The sequence below is a fragment of the Carassius gibelio genome, chromosome B5 (genome assembly GCF_023724105.1).
Source record: "Carassius gibelio isolate Cgi1373 ecotype wild population from Czech Republic chromosome B5, carGib1.2-hapl.c, whole genome shotgun sequence".
Classification (NCBI taxonomy): Eukaryota; Metazoa; Chordata; class Actinopteri; order Cypriniformes; family Cyprinidae; genus Carassius; species Carassius gibelio.
The window spans coordinates 15475129-15490844 of record NC_068400.1 but is presented as its reverse complement, the minus strand read 5'-3'; the positions used below and the strand labels follow the sequence as shown (position 1 = coordinate 15490844).

Sequence of the window (15716 nt, the reverse complement as noted above, 5' to 3'; positions counted from 1 at the left end):
GTTCCAAAAATATGATCAGTAATAAGTTTAGTCAACATAGAGGCTATTTCTGAAATCGGCCTCATACTCAATTTGAGCCATTTGTTGTGGTGTCCAAAACCATGGATGTTATCAAGTACACACAAATAGATAGATACATGGATGGATGGATGGATAGAGGCATGTAGGGTGTAAATATCATTTTGTTACAACTGCGCTACAGTCTCGATCCCCACGAAGGAGCTCTGGAAGGATCAGGCTTTGTTCCTGAATCAAATCACTGAGGGTGATTTCGAGATCTATTTGTCCAGTCCATAGAAATCACCATGTCAGTCATTGCGATTTTGAGAGTGAATCCCAAATTAATATAGAATGTCATTCCTAAAACCATATGTATATATACAGTTAGGTCCATACATATTTGGACCCAATTTTTATTATTTTAGCTGTTGACCAAAACATATTCACATTACAGTTATATAATGAATATAGGCTTAAAGTGCACACTGAGCTTTAATTTGACGGTATCCCCTCCCCAGTTGGAGAAAATGTCATGAAATTACAGCTCTTTAATATGTACCCTACCCCTCCCCGCCCTTTTTTGTTTGTTTGTCTGTTTCAAGTGACCAAGTAATTGGAAAGTTGACTCAAAAGCCATTTCATCGACAGATGTGGGCTAGTCCTTCATTTTTTTCTACATCAGTTGAGCAGGTAAAAGTTCTAGAGTTGATTCTAAGTGTACCATTTGCATTTAGAAACTATTGCTGTGAATCCACATCATGCAGTCAAGGGAGCTTTCTATACAAGTGAAACAGACAATTGGTAGGCTTCAAAAACAATACATTCTGAGAAAAAAAGAACGCACTGGGGAGCTCAGCAACATAAAAAGCCCTGGACATCCAAAGAGTACAACAGTTGTGGATGATCGGAGAATCCTCTCCATGATAAAGAAAAACACTTTCACAACATCCAGCCAAGAGAAGAACACTCTCCAAGAGGTAAGTGTGTCACTGTTAACGTCTACATTCAAGAGAAGACTTCACCAGAGCAAATAAAGAAGGATCACCACAAGATGCAAACAAGGCCTGATTAGACTGTAGCAAAAAAAATAAAAAATAAATAAATAAATAAAAAAAGACAAGACAAGACAAGACAAAACAAGAAAGATAGAGTTTTTGGAGGTAAAATGTGGATTATTCTGCAATGGCCAAGTCAATCTCCTGATTTCAGTCCAATTGAGCATGCATTTCCCTTGCTGAAGACAAAATTAAAGGCAGAAGGTCCCACAAACAAACAATAACTGAATTAATTTGCAGTAAAAGCCTGGCACAGCATCACAAAGGAGGAAACACAGACTTTGGTGATGTTCCAGAGTTAAAGCAGTATTGTTGAAGTATTGAAAAAGTATTGTAGTTTGCATCACTGTATATAGCTGTCAGTTATTAAACATTTCTATCATAAACTCAGTCTCTTTCAACAATATACTGCTGCTTGATGCTGAATTTGTGCTCTGCTCTGTTAGCAGTTAGCCCTGATCAATGGAGTCTTGCCATGAGGCAGCTGCCACTTACTTTGGTTGTTTTTTTTAATGCTTATTTTGTTATTAAAGTTATATTTCCCAGTTCCCACTTCCTTCTTCCCCAAGTCTTGAACTTTGTTACATAGATATATACCTTAAATCATCCTGGCAACCCACCCAAGGGTCAAGACCCAGGGTTTAAGCATCCACTGACCTAGATGATCCTTTGAGGATAACATTGTAATATTTGGATGGTCTTGTTGCTTTGCCATAAAAATCAAAACACAAATATAATCATAAAGGTTTACTTTTTGACTCAAGCACTTTCACAGCATATCTGTTTTTATATTCGCTTGCGGCTGAATGCTGAAAACAGACCATGTGAAGGTTGTTTGTTGGCTGATCAGATGCATAGAAGAACATCATTATGCACCACTTCAGGCTGAAAACACTGTAATACACAATTAATACACACAGTGCTACCCACACACACTCTCAAAACATACATACGCTCACACATTCCCTAAAGGGAAGGTTATTATCTTCTATATAGCTTCGACCTAGTTTACTGTTCAATGTCACACACATGAGAGCCAGGTGACATGTATTTCCTTTTCCCAGGAATAGTCCAAAAGTAAAATTCCTTTCTTTCCTACCCTCGTTTATGTGAAATAGTTTTGACGTTAGCCATGTATGCATCAAAAGTTTTGAATTTAACTGTGGAAAAATAGAATTTCCAGAGTTTCCATTTCCATGTGTTCAAGAGAACAAAATCATCACTTCTAGGAAACTAAGAAGACAGTCATATGGGTTCAGATCGATGTGAGAATGAGTAAATGATGACAGAATGATCATTTTTGGGTGAACTGTCCCTTTAAGAATAAGCCATTGAAAATCTCTATTTGTTGACCTCTGATCTGAATCCTCCTCTTGAAAGTAAATCATGAACCTTTTCAAATGATATGAAACAATTGTCCTGAACTCCAAAGAAAATGCTTCAGTGTTCTACAAACAAGCACTGTACTTGCAGCAGATTTATGAACAAACATGAATATTTGAGGAATACCGAAAGCTACTGAACAAATGTGTATATGATGCATGTTAAAGTCATAAAATGATGTTTATGAATCACAATCCTGATTGATAGATCGAGTGATAAACTGCAGAACACTGCAGGCTTACCATGCATGGACTTTTTGTAATGTCTGTTTTATGTTTCATATTCTCATATTCCCAGAAATTATGGAAAATAGAATTAACCATAATTAATGATCCATGTAATTTTATTTAAGATTTACTTGATTTTTAGGTTTATTTATTACACATACAAAAGTCAGCAAGATATTATATAATTATTTATATTATATAAATATTGTATGTTTAAAAACATTTAAATATTTTTACTTACAGTAATACATACTGGTATATATAAATATATATATATATATATATATATATATATATATATATATATATATATATATATATATATATATATATATGCGGATGTTTTACTTACAAGGATTCGCCATTATTAAAATGAAAATTTCCATTATGACTAAACACGTGTTATACCAAAATGTTCATTATGAAAACGATTGGTGTAATAATGAAATGAGCTAACTCTACAGAGCTTTGGAGACTGTGGACACTGACAAACAGTCATATATTCATCCACCACAGGAGGGCAGAAAAAATCACCCACGTCCCTGGAGTTCAACAGCAGCTTTTCATCTCTAATTAAACAGCGTGCGCTTTACAAGGGCTCTGTGATTAATATTCCCTCTATCGCCTAAACTCTGTAAATGCTGCTTTATTCCCAGAGTAAGAAAGGCCTAGATTTGCTGAAGCATCATATTTCGTTTCCCTCTGCCGTCTCTTGCATGTGAAGTTCATTAATAAGAAATAATGCATTATGAATTTCACAGACACAGCACGGGGTTGATGAAAACGGGCTTTATTTGTTTCTCTGCACTATGCTGATGTATATGTAGAAAATAAATAATTTCAATTACCGAACTAAACTGAAAGGTAAAATAAGCTGCTTATGATTTGGTGAGCGTTTCTTAATTACGACTCTTATGTGGACTTTCAGAAAACAAAATGTTAAAACATACTTTACCTCTCTCACTTGATCCGTTCTTTTGTCTGTAACATCCAGCAGCAGATATATGATCTAATATGACCGTTTTCTAATTCATAATCGAAGACAAAAAAAATTGTTATTGTATATTACTTATATTTATTTGAGAAGTTTTAGTGCATGATGAAGTTTACTGCATGAGTTAAAGTCTGCATGAACATGTAGGATCCAGTGTTAATTTTGACACGAAATTTTAATTTAGTTTTAGTCTTAGTCTTTTGACTATAATTCTTTTTAGTTTTAGTCAAGTTTTAGTCATCTGATTTGTTTTAATTTTAGTCTTATTTTAGTCGACTAAAATTGCTTGGTATTTTAGTCGACTAAAATAAGACTAAAATCAATAACAGATTTACTAGACAATTTTTTACAGCTGGTATAGGAAACAAACTTAACCAAAATATATAAAACACAAATTCAACTTTATTTCAACACAACTGTGTCTTTATTTCGATTCAAAAGCTTTTATGCAGCAACAAACACTGTCATGATAATGTAAACAATAACTAGCTGCCAATTGACCATCAATAAAAGAAAAATAAAGTTAGGTCCAGGACCTTAAAGCTTACAGCTGAGCTGAACAATAAGTGCATACATTTAAAGTAAATATTTCATAAGTTGGGTGGATAAAAAAAGTAACAAGATTTTATAAGGTATTCATTCAGCAATATTGTATGTTTTAAATACTACAATATTGCTAGATTAGTTGTATAATGATAGGATGTGAACATTCACGTTTCACAATATAGAAATATTTGTGATATTGTCAACAAGTAGAACATTATAAAATATACTAAACATTAGTATTAATCAAATGTATGTATCATAATATTACGTATTAGTATTGTGCTCTCATCTAACTTGATAGGGGCTATTTTAAAGTACTTTTCAGTTCGTAATATTTAATGCTACAACATCCACGCACTGCAGTCTTCCAATTTTGCTTAGCTCAATAAACAAAAGAACATCGTTGTGAAATTACATTTGAGAAAATGTCCGGGTGGCTCGTCTGTAAATGTCTTTTCAAATTGGTTGTGTTGCCACGAATGAGCGCTCCGCGTGCTTTACACTTTGTTTTGCTTTGTTCGTCGTCAAACGTGAAGTGAGCTGTGGACATTTTGTCGCTCTTTTAGACATCACCTCTTCGAATGCCGTCTTCCCGGGAGCTCATTTAAAAACTGAAAACCTTCGCTTCACGTCTCAATAAGTCAGGCTCAGATTGGTTCTCTTATCTCATGCAGTCTAGCCTGTTCTGTTTTGCCGGTTCTTTTGTTGATTCCTGGCATCTCTCCCATCTGCTGATTTGATTTTCGTCACAGTCTATTTTCGCCTCGTCCTTTATTCGTTGACGATAATGTCAATCAATTTAGTCATAGTTTTAGTCTCCATCAGTGCCTTCTTTTTTAGTTTTCGTTTTGTTTTCGTCCGCAAAAATATATTCGTGACGAAAATATTTAGTCAACGAAATTAACACTGGTAGGATCATATGCCAGACACGGGGGAGGAGCCAATTTTGACCATACCAGAATGTGTACATGGAGGAACGTGTGTACATGTAATATGTTCCACTGATGCATAGGGTGGCTTCTTCTTTCCACCAATGTATGTATGTATAAATATACCAACTGATGTTAGCATGAAGTATACATTCTATTTTAAACAAACCAACATGTTTCTGTACCTTGTAAGGAATTTGGTCAGTGTTATATAAGCTATGGTCACTGTTAAAGCCTCAGAGAAACTGAGAAACAGAGAAACTGAGAAACGGAGAAATGAACATACAGCTGGCAAAGACAACAAGTTTCTCTCCTATGCCTGATACATATGTCAATAAACATTTTTGACAAGGCAACTGGTATTCGGCCCTGTGACTGAATTGTAAGGGGACAAGACTGATTTTAGATCAACATTTGGCATCACTGAAGACCAAAAATGTGTTATTGTAATATTACTTATATTTATTTGTGAAGTTTTAGTGCATGATGAAGTTTAATGCATGAGTTAAAGTCTGCATGAACATGTAGGATCATATGACAGACACAGGGAGAGGAGCTAATTTTGACCATACCAGAATGTTTACATGAAGGAACGTGTGTACATGTAATATGTTCCACTGATGCATAGGGTGACTTCTTCTTTTCACCAATGTATGTATGTATAAATATACCAACTGATGTTAGCATGAAGTATACATTCTATTTTAAACAAACCAACATGTTTCTGTACCTTGTAAGGAATTTGGTCAGTGGTATATAAGCTATGGTCACTGTTAAAGCCTCAGAGAAACTGAGAAACTGAGAAACAGAGAAACGTCTTGGTTACGTATGTAACCCTCGTTCCATGAAGGAGGGAACAGAGACGTTACGAATTGGATCAGCCCAATCACCTTCGAGTGGTACAAAACGAGCCAATGGTACACAAAGTACCTTGGTCTGCGGAATTTGCATCGCGAGCTCCGCCCCGCAGAGCGGTTATATAAGGAGCAACGCGAGCAACTCGCATTCAAGTCTTCGCTGAGGAGCCGAGCCAGTGACCCGGCCATTCAGAGGAACAGCAATGTGGCAAGGGGACCTAACGTCTCTGTTCCCTCCTTCAGGGAACGAGGGTTACATACGTAACCAAGACGTTCCCTTTCAGTCGGTCACGTTCGACGTTACGAATGAGGTCCCTTACAAAACGCCACATGGCTGTCTTCCAGCGACCCGTGTGAGTGATAGCACCCTGTCGTGAGGCCAGCACGAGTGAGGGCCTATAGCTCACCCAGAATACACTGGGTAGCATATTCCAGCTGGACATATGCTAGCAGGCTGCCTGCCCGTGGGAGGACTTACAGAAGGCAGGTATCTACCAAGGTGGTGATACATAAGAACTCTGAGGTACCCAGCCCGCAGGGTGGAAGTTTCAAAGACAGAGCTGGCAAGGGGCTTGCCAAGGGAAAGACACATGGTGCGGAGAGACTTACTGTGGACATACACACGTGGGATTACCCAGAAAGGGGAATCACGACACATGGAGGCACCTAGTCCCACACATGGCTGACCAAGGGGCATGTATGCAAGTGTTGGACATTAACAGTGCTGCAGGAACCCAGGGTTCTGACTGAGGAACTCACCTGAGGGGAATAGCGCACGCATCCAGTCTGCGGAGTGGAATGGCGCAGCAAGCGGACTGACACCGAGCAGGTCCTTACTAGCCCAAAGGGGCGAGTACCCGGGAGGACACGGGCTCTACACGGAGATTATACAATTTCGCGAATGTGTTAGGTGTTGCCCAGCCCGCAGCTCTACAGATGTCTGCTAGCGAGGCGCCATGCGCCAGCGCCCAGGAGGAAGCTACGCTCCTAGTTGAGTGAGCTCTCGAGGTCTCGAGCCTGATAAGCCAGGACAATAGCATCCACTATCCAGTGGGATAACCTCTGCTTGGAGACAGCCTTTCCCTTCTGCTGGCCTCCGTAACAGACAAAGAGCTGGTCTGAGGTCCTAAGGCACCGAGTTCTGTCCACGTAGGTGCGGAGCGCACGTACTGGACAGAGCAGCGCCAGGGCAGGGTCTGCCTCCTCCAGGGGCAGCGCTTGCAAGTTCACCACCTGATCCCTAAAAAGGAGTGGTAGGAACTTTGGGCACGTACCCAGGCCGGGGTCTCAAGATAACGTGAGAGTTAGCCAGCCTGAATTCCAGGCACGCTTTGTCAACTGAAAATGCCTGCAGGTCCCCGACCCTCTTCACCGAAGCCAAAGCCATCAGGAGCGCAGTTTTCAAATATAAAAACTTTAGCTCTACTGAGAGCAAGGGTTCGAAGGGAGCTCTCTGCAGTGCTGATAGAACCACTGCGAGGTCCCAAGAGGGGATTTGCTCCCAAGAGACTGTCCTTCAACAGGGTCATGGTGAGCCGAAATGGCAGCCACATAGACCTTGAGGGTGGAAGGAGACAGCCTTAGTTCCAACCCCTCCTGAAGAAAGGAAAGCACTGACCCAATCAGGCATTTCCAGGGGTCCTCACACCGTGAAGAACACCAAGTGATGAAGAGGTTCCACTTCAAAGTATAGGCATGTCTGGTGGACATGGCTCTAGCTGAAGTGATGGTAGCTACCACCTGTGGTGGCAAGGTACCTAAACCTTCCGTGACCCGTCCAGAACCCACACATGTAGGTTCCACAGATCGGGACGTGGGTGCCAGAGGGTGCCACGTCTCTGAGAAAGAAGGTCCTTCCTCAGAGGAATTGGCCAGGGAGGGGCTGTTGCAAGGAGTACAAGTTCGGGGAACCAGGTCCAGCCGGGCCAAAAAGGCACAACCATGAGGACCTGCTCCTTGTCCTCCCTGATCTTGCACAACGTCTGTGCAAGAAGGCTCACTAGGGGAAACGCATACTTGCGCAGGCCCAGTGGCCAGCTGTGTACCAGGGCATCCTTGCCGAGGGTGCCCTCGGTCAGGGAGTAAAACAACTGGCAGTGGGAATTTTCTGGAGAGGCAAACAGGTCTACCTGGGCGTCTCCGAAGTGTTCCCAAATCAGCTGAACCGACTGGGGGTGGAGTCTCCATTCTCCGGGGCGAGACTGCTGCCATGAGAGCTCGTCGGCTGCACGACTGAGCCTGCCCGGAATGTGAATGGCACGAAGCGACCTCAGATGCTTGTGACTCCACAGGAGGAGATGGCGAGCGAGTTGCGACTAGCGGTGGGAGCGTAGACAACCCTGATGGTTGATGTACGCTACGGTCGCAGTGTTGTCCGTACGGACCAGAACGTGCTTGTCCTTCAGCAGGGCCCTGAAGCGGTGCAGAGCAAGATGTACTGCTAGCAACTCGAGGAAATTGACATGCCACTGAAGTCGGGGTCCTGTCCAGGAGCCTGACGCAGCATGCCCATTGCACATGGCACCCAAGCCCGTGGCAGAGGCATCTGTTGATACAACAACATGTCTGGACATCGGTTCTAGGGGCACACCGGCCCGTAGAAACGAGGGGTCCAACCACGGGGTGAAGTATAACAAAGGATTCTCCCCCGGCCCTCCTCTGGGGGAAGGAGTGGTCCTGCTACCATCTCCTGATGAGCTGACGTCTCCAACTCCGGGTCGCCGGTCTCAGGAATGCCGCTTGGCCTGGCGTTTGACAGGTTTAGGGGCAGAGACGAGTTGCGCCGCCCTTCTGCTGCCATCTCCTCACTGCAGCCGGGGTGAAGGCTGCTGCTGTGGCCGAGCGGGAGTAGAGGAGGCCGCAGGGGGGCGCCCTCAGCAACGAGCTGGAACTGCTGGGCAAAGCTCTCTACCGTGTTGCCAAAGAGGCCATCCTGGGAGACCGGGGAGTTGAGGAGCTGAGCCCGGTCAGACTCCCTCATGTCTGACAGGTTCAGCCATAGGTGGCGCTCCTGGATCACCAAAGTGGATATCACCTGACCCAAGGAGCACGCAGTGACCTTCGTCCCCCGGAGAGCGAGGTCGGTAGCAGTGCGCGCCTCCTGCAAAACCCCTGGGTCAGCACTGCCCTCATGCAGCTGACAGACCTGAAGTGAGGCCAAGGCATGCAGGGCAGAAGCGGCCTGGCCCACAGCTCTGTAAGCCTTGGCCACAAGTGTAGATGAGAACTTACAGGGCTTGGAGGGCAGCTTGGGACCACCATGCCAAGCTGAGGCGTTCTGTGGACACAGTTGCATCGCAACAGAATGCTCCACTGGGGGAATCCCAGCATACCCCTTGGCCGCCCCGCGGGCAGTGAAGCCGGAGGAAGAACCAGAACGGTTTCGGGCAGTTAAAGGTGCCTTCCATGAACTAGTTACTTCCTGGTGCACTTCTGGGAAGAAAGGAACCAGAGGGGGGTGCTGGCGATACGCATGAGCAGCCCCCAGGAACCAATCATCCAGCCTCAAGCACTCGGGACAGGGTGGAGGATTCCACTCAAGCCCGATGCTCTCTGCTGCCCGGGAAAGCACGGCAGTCAGCTCGGGATCAGACTAGGACAACGCTGGTACTCCCAAGGGAGGCAACGCAGCCGAACCCTTATCTCCCGAGGACTCAAGCCCGCCTTGTGATGCGGCGATCGACATACGGTCCTCTTCGCGAGCCCCAAATGAGATGTCAGGAGCCTGAGAGGGTCCAGCAAACTCATCCGGGAGCTCAACCGGCTGTGGCGTATGTGAGGGGGGTGTGGCCCGAGGAGGTTCGCTCTTCAGGGAAGCCCACACAGTAACCCTCAGGTCACCCTGGCCACCAGCCGAAGTAGCCCTCTTACGAGAAGAAGAGCTGGGTGTGGCAGAGGGGACTCTTTACCTTTTAAGGTAATCAAGTCTCGATCTCAACGCCGAGATGGTCATGTCCCCGCAATGAGAACATGAGCCATCCACGAACTCAGTCTCAGCGTGCTGGAAGCCCAGACACGTGACACAGCGATCGTGACCGTCACGAGGAGCGATATATCGACCGCACCCAGAAACACACGGGTGAAATGACATCTTTAAAAAGACGCAAATCGGCCCATATCTCTTTTGTGAGACAAATTGCTTTTTTTGGGGTGTTGAAGCGCTCAGGGGAACACGGGAGCTGTCGCAGGAAACCCAGACGAACTGCTGAATCGCGCCGTCACACCAACACCAGCTCTTGCTTGTAAACACTCTGGTGATTGCAGCAAGCGATGTGCTCGGCTCCAAAGTGAAAGCTTGAATGCGAGTTGCTCGCGTTGCTCCTTATATACCAGCTCTGCGGGGCGGAGCTCGCAATGCAAATTCCGCAGACCAAGGTACTTTGTGTACCATTGGCTCGTTTTCTACCACTCGAAGGTGATTGGGCTCTCGGGCGAGATCCCATTCGTAACGTTGAACGTGACCGACTGAAAGGGAACTGAGAAACTGAGAAATGAACATACAGCTGGCAAAGACAACAAGTTTCTCTCCTATGCCTGATACATATGCCAATAAAGATTTTTCACAAGGCAACTGGTATTCGGCCCTATGACTGAATTGTAAGGGGACAAGACTGATTTTAGATCAACATTTGGAATCACTGAAGACCAAAAAATTGTTGTTGTAATATTACTTATATTTATTTGTGAAGTTTTAGTGCATGATGAAGTTTACTGCATGAGTTAAAGTCTGCATGAACATGAGAGATAGGGAGAGGAGCTAATTTTGACCATACCAGAATGTGTACATAAAGGAACGTGTGTACATGTAATATGTTCCACTGATGCATAGGGTGGCTTCTTCTTTCAACCAATTTATGTATGTATAAATATACCAACTGATGTTATCATGAAGTATACATTCTATTTTAAACAAACCAACTTGTAAGGAATTTGGTCAGTGTTATATAAGCTATGGTCACTGTTAAAGCCTCAGAGAAACTGAGAAACTGAGAAGCTGAGAAACGTAGAAATGAACATACAGCTGGCAAAGACAACAAGTTTCTCTCCTATGCCTGATACATATGTCAATAAAAATGTTTGACAAGGCAACTGGTATTCGGCCCTGTGACTGAATTGTAAGGGGACAAGACTGATTTTAGTTCAACAATAATTTCATAGGAATTTCATCCATAACTTCCAAAGTGATTAGTAGCCTAGCCTAACATTCTATGATGGAAAAGCATTTTACAGATCAAGTTAAATCATATAATATATATATATATATATATATATATATATATACACAGTATTGTTCAAAATAATAGCAGTACAATGTGACTAACCAGAATAATCAAGGTTTTTCGTATATTTTTTATTGCTACGTGGCAAACAAGTTACCAGTAGGTTCAGTAGATTGTCAGAAAACAAACAAAGACCCAGCATTCATGATATGCACGCTCTTAAGGCTGTGCAATTGGGCAATTAGTTGAAAGGGGTGTGTTCAAAAAAATAGCAGTGTCTACCTTTGACTGTACAAACTCAAAACTATTTTGTACACACATTTTTTTTTTTCTGGGATTTAGCAATCCTGTGAATCACTAAACTAATATTTAGTTGTATGACCACAGTTTTTTAAAACTGCTTGACATCTGTGTGGCATGGAGTCAACCAACTTGTGGCACCTCTCAGCTGTTATTCCACTCCATGATTCTTTAACAACATTCCACAATTCATTCACATTTCTTGGTTTTGCTTCAGAAACAGCATTTTTGATATCACCCCACAAGTTCTCAATTGGATTAAGGTCTGGAGATTGGGCTGGCCACTCCATAACATTAATTTTGTTGGTTTGGAACCAAGACTTTGCCCGTTTACTAGTGTGTTTTGGGTCATTGTCTTGTTGAAACAACCATTTCAAGGGCATGTCCTCTTCAGCATAGGGCAACATGACCTCTTCAAGTATTTTAACATATGCAAACTGATCCATGATCCCTGGTATGCGATAAATAGGCCCAACACCATAGTAGGAGAAACATGCCCATATCATGATGCTTGCACCTCCATGCTTCACTGTCTTCACTGTGTACTGTGGCTTGAATTCAGAGTTTGGGGGTCGTCTCACAAACTGCCTGTGGCCCTTGGACCCAAAAAGAACAATTTTACTCTCATCAGTCCACAAAATGTTCCTCCATTTCTCTTAAGGCCAGTTGATGTGTTCTTTGGCAAATTGTAACCTCTTCTGCACATGCCTTTTTTTTAACAGAGGGACTTTGCGGGGGATTCTTGAAAATAGATTAGCTTCACACAGACGTCTTCTAACTGTCACAGTACTTACAGGTAACTCCAGACTGTCTTTCATCATCCTGGAGGTGATCATTGGCTGAGCCTTTGCCATTCTGGTTATTCTTCTATCCATTTTGATGGTTGTCTTCCGTTTTCTTCCACGTCTCTCTGGTTTTGCTCTCCATTTTAAGGCATTGGAGATCATTTTAGCTGAACAGCCTATCATTTTTTGCACCTCTTTATAGGTTTTCCCCTCTCTAATCAACTTTTTAATCAAAGTATGCTGTTCTTCTGAACAATGTCTTGAACGACCCATTTTCCTCAGCTTTCAAATGCATGTTCAACAAGTGTTGGCTTCATCCTTAAATAGGGGCCACCTGATTCACACCTGTTTCTTCACAAAATTGATGACCTCAGTGATTGAATGCCACACTGCTATTTTTTTGAACACACCCCTTTCAACTAATTCAACTAATTGCCCAATTGCACAGCCTTAAGAGCGTGCATATCATGAATGCTGGGTCTCATTTGTTTTCTGAGAATCTACTGAACCTACTGGTAACTTGTTTGCCACGTAGCAATAAAAAAATATACGAAAAAAACCTTGATTATTCTGGTTAGTCACATTGTACTGCTATTATTTTGAACAATACTGTATATATATATATATATATATATATATATATATATATATATATAAAATCGCTTTTGTCCTGTGTGCCTTGTGTCGTGTCCTGTGTCTTTTAGTTTGTTCTTTTGATTTCTTGCTTCCTGTGCCAGTTTTGTAGTCTTGTTTCTGGTTATATCTTAGCTGTTGTTATATTAGATGTCTCTTTTATTTTATGTGTTTATTTTTATTTTTCTAAGAAAAACATGTTGCAATATAGTTTGGTATATGAGGAATGAAACTAAATATGTTTTCAATTTCAATAATTAAATTTCCTTGAACTTTATTTTGGCTAAGATGGCTGCATGGAACTGATACTTCAACTGGGTACTTTGGTAAATTATGGTCACACAAATATTGTGCAATATTGTAATCATGCACTTGATATCTTTAAGAAGGATGGTGGAATAGATGTTTTGTTTGAAGAAACACATGGAAGTCTCAGAGAGAGAAACTCCTGAACTCTTATTTTCTAACTGCTTTCAAGTGTGAAGCGTGTCTAATATCTCAGTCTGTCTTTCCTCCATGTAAACTCTCAAAACAAACTTTGCTTCTTTATCTCTGTGAGAAGCAGGATTTATTTATTTCCAGATATCATGAGTGATAATGTGTTCTCATGATGAAGATACTCACAGTAAAAGCATCATGATCATGATAACATTGTATCAGGAGAGGGATGTATTCATATTTAAAAAGCATATTCTGCATTTTATCAGGTAAAATGTGTGAAATAAATGAAAACAACAAAAAAAAAAACAGATACTTATCTGATTTTTATCAATACTGTTTCATCATTAAACATTTTCCAACTTGTCCATCATGCTGAAAATACAAAGTTTGTTTTAATCAGCTCTTTTTTATGTACAGTATTTAAAGGGCAAGAAAATGCATTTCCAATCTTAAAATAGGTTTGCAGTTTACACACCTTCAGGCCATTCAAGAGGTCTTCTTCAGTAGAAAACTGAAACCATGATTATTCATAAAATGCTACCAGATTTGGATTCAAGTCACTGGCTACCATTACTTTGAGAGTCAAAAAAAGCATATAAAGGCAACACAAAGTCAATATCCTTGGCTCCTGATTATATGTTGAGGTCTTATGAAGGGAAATGATCAGCCTATGCAAGAAACTGAATATTATTTACAACATTTTTACCTCTAATCCAAAACCTCAGGCAACAACATGGGAAGTACAATTATTTTCTGCAAACTGGTTCTTTTGGACAGTTCATTTCAATTAACTTATTCAAATAATCAATTTACCAGTTTGTTTACATAATCACATAATGATATAATGTATACTCCATTATATTAAAGCACTAAATAATGATGTGAAATGTGGATCTTTAACATGTCTAAAGCATTTAAAGTGAATAAACTAGTCTTTATCAGATCAAATGCCCTGCTCACGTATGTGCATATTAGCAGCTCATCGCTCTTCCATCTGAGTTTTCAAGGAACTGGAGTGCTGAATGACTTCAATCATCATAGGATCAGACACACCACTATTTTGTTTCATTTCCAGTCAGAGTGACTGAATCTTCGAGCTCACTGAAATAAATAAAAAATACAGGGTGAGTAAATTAACAGGAAATTGTTATTTTTAAACGTGAAGGTCCATGTGCTTTGAAACAATGGATTCTAACAATGCCAAGATTGCGAGATAACAGAGTTTATCATGTGATCATACATTGGACAACTGAGAGAAGCAGAGAGAACTAGTGCAACCCAAACAGGTTCAGACACAGAACAATTTTAGCCCTGATTTTCTCTCACCAACATTTTTGTGGAAGTTGACATCAAATGGCGAAATCAAAGGCAAATTAGTGCTCTTTGACTTGCTTAACAATCATGCAATGTATGTTGTGCTTTTGAAAAAATGTGTTTTACTATGCATGGACTTTTCTCTGTATGTTTTGTCAAACTGACATTTCAAAGGTCAGGTTAGGTTCAGAACAGCATTAACAGAACAGTAGTTATCAGTCAATGCTGTGATCTCGACATGTGAAGTCCCACGTGAGTTCTCTGAAAACCTATTCTAAAGATTCTTGTAGCACGGTTTTGAATAAATCCCTCCAGGGTGTAATGAAGATTCTTTCAGTCAGTGTTAGACAGCTTGTGTGATTTATCTTGCATTTGGGATCGAGAGGTTAGCTGTGTGAGTTTTAAAATTGCGTGAAAAGATTTGAGAAGATGCTTGGATACAGCATTCTGTGAACAGCCAGCTTCTTTGGCAATGAATGTTTGTGGATTATTCTCCTTGTGAAGAATGTCAATGATTGTCTTATGGACAACTGTCAGATCATCAGTCTTCCCCATGATTGTGTAGTCTAGGGAACCAAACTGAGAGACCATTTTAAAAGCTCAGGAAACCTTTGCAGGTGTTTTGAGTTGATTAGCTGACTGGCATGTCACCATGTTCTAAATTGTTGAGATTGTGAATTGGTGGGTTTTTGTTAAATGTGAGCCAAAACCATCACAATTAAAAGAACCAAACACGTGAACTCTTTTAGTCTGTGTGCATTTATTTTATTTAATACACAAGTTTCACAATTTGAGTTGAATTACTGAAATAAATTAACTTTTCTACGACCATTCTAATTTATTGAGATGCACCTGTAGATAGTTAACCTCACAATTGTTTTGACTGATTAATAAATTTGCATACTGTCTGTCCTAAAAAATATCGAAAAGTATTAGAAATAAAGTACTAGTGTGTCCCAAATCGTAGTATGTTGACTGAGATGTGTATCCCAAAGGTACCCAGATGGTTTTCTACTTTCCAAACTTTAAAACT

General features: G+C 41.2%; 1 protein-coding gene across 3 annotated transcripts in view; it reads left to right on the top strand.

Moving 5' to 3' along the window:
* The window catches only part of LOC127957234 (uncharacterized), a 364986-nt gene that overhangs the window by 35854 nt on the left and 313416 nt on the right, over positions 1-15716 (top strand). The gene's annotated exons all lie outside the window — the stretch shown is intronic.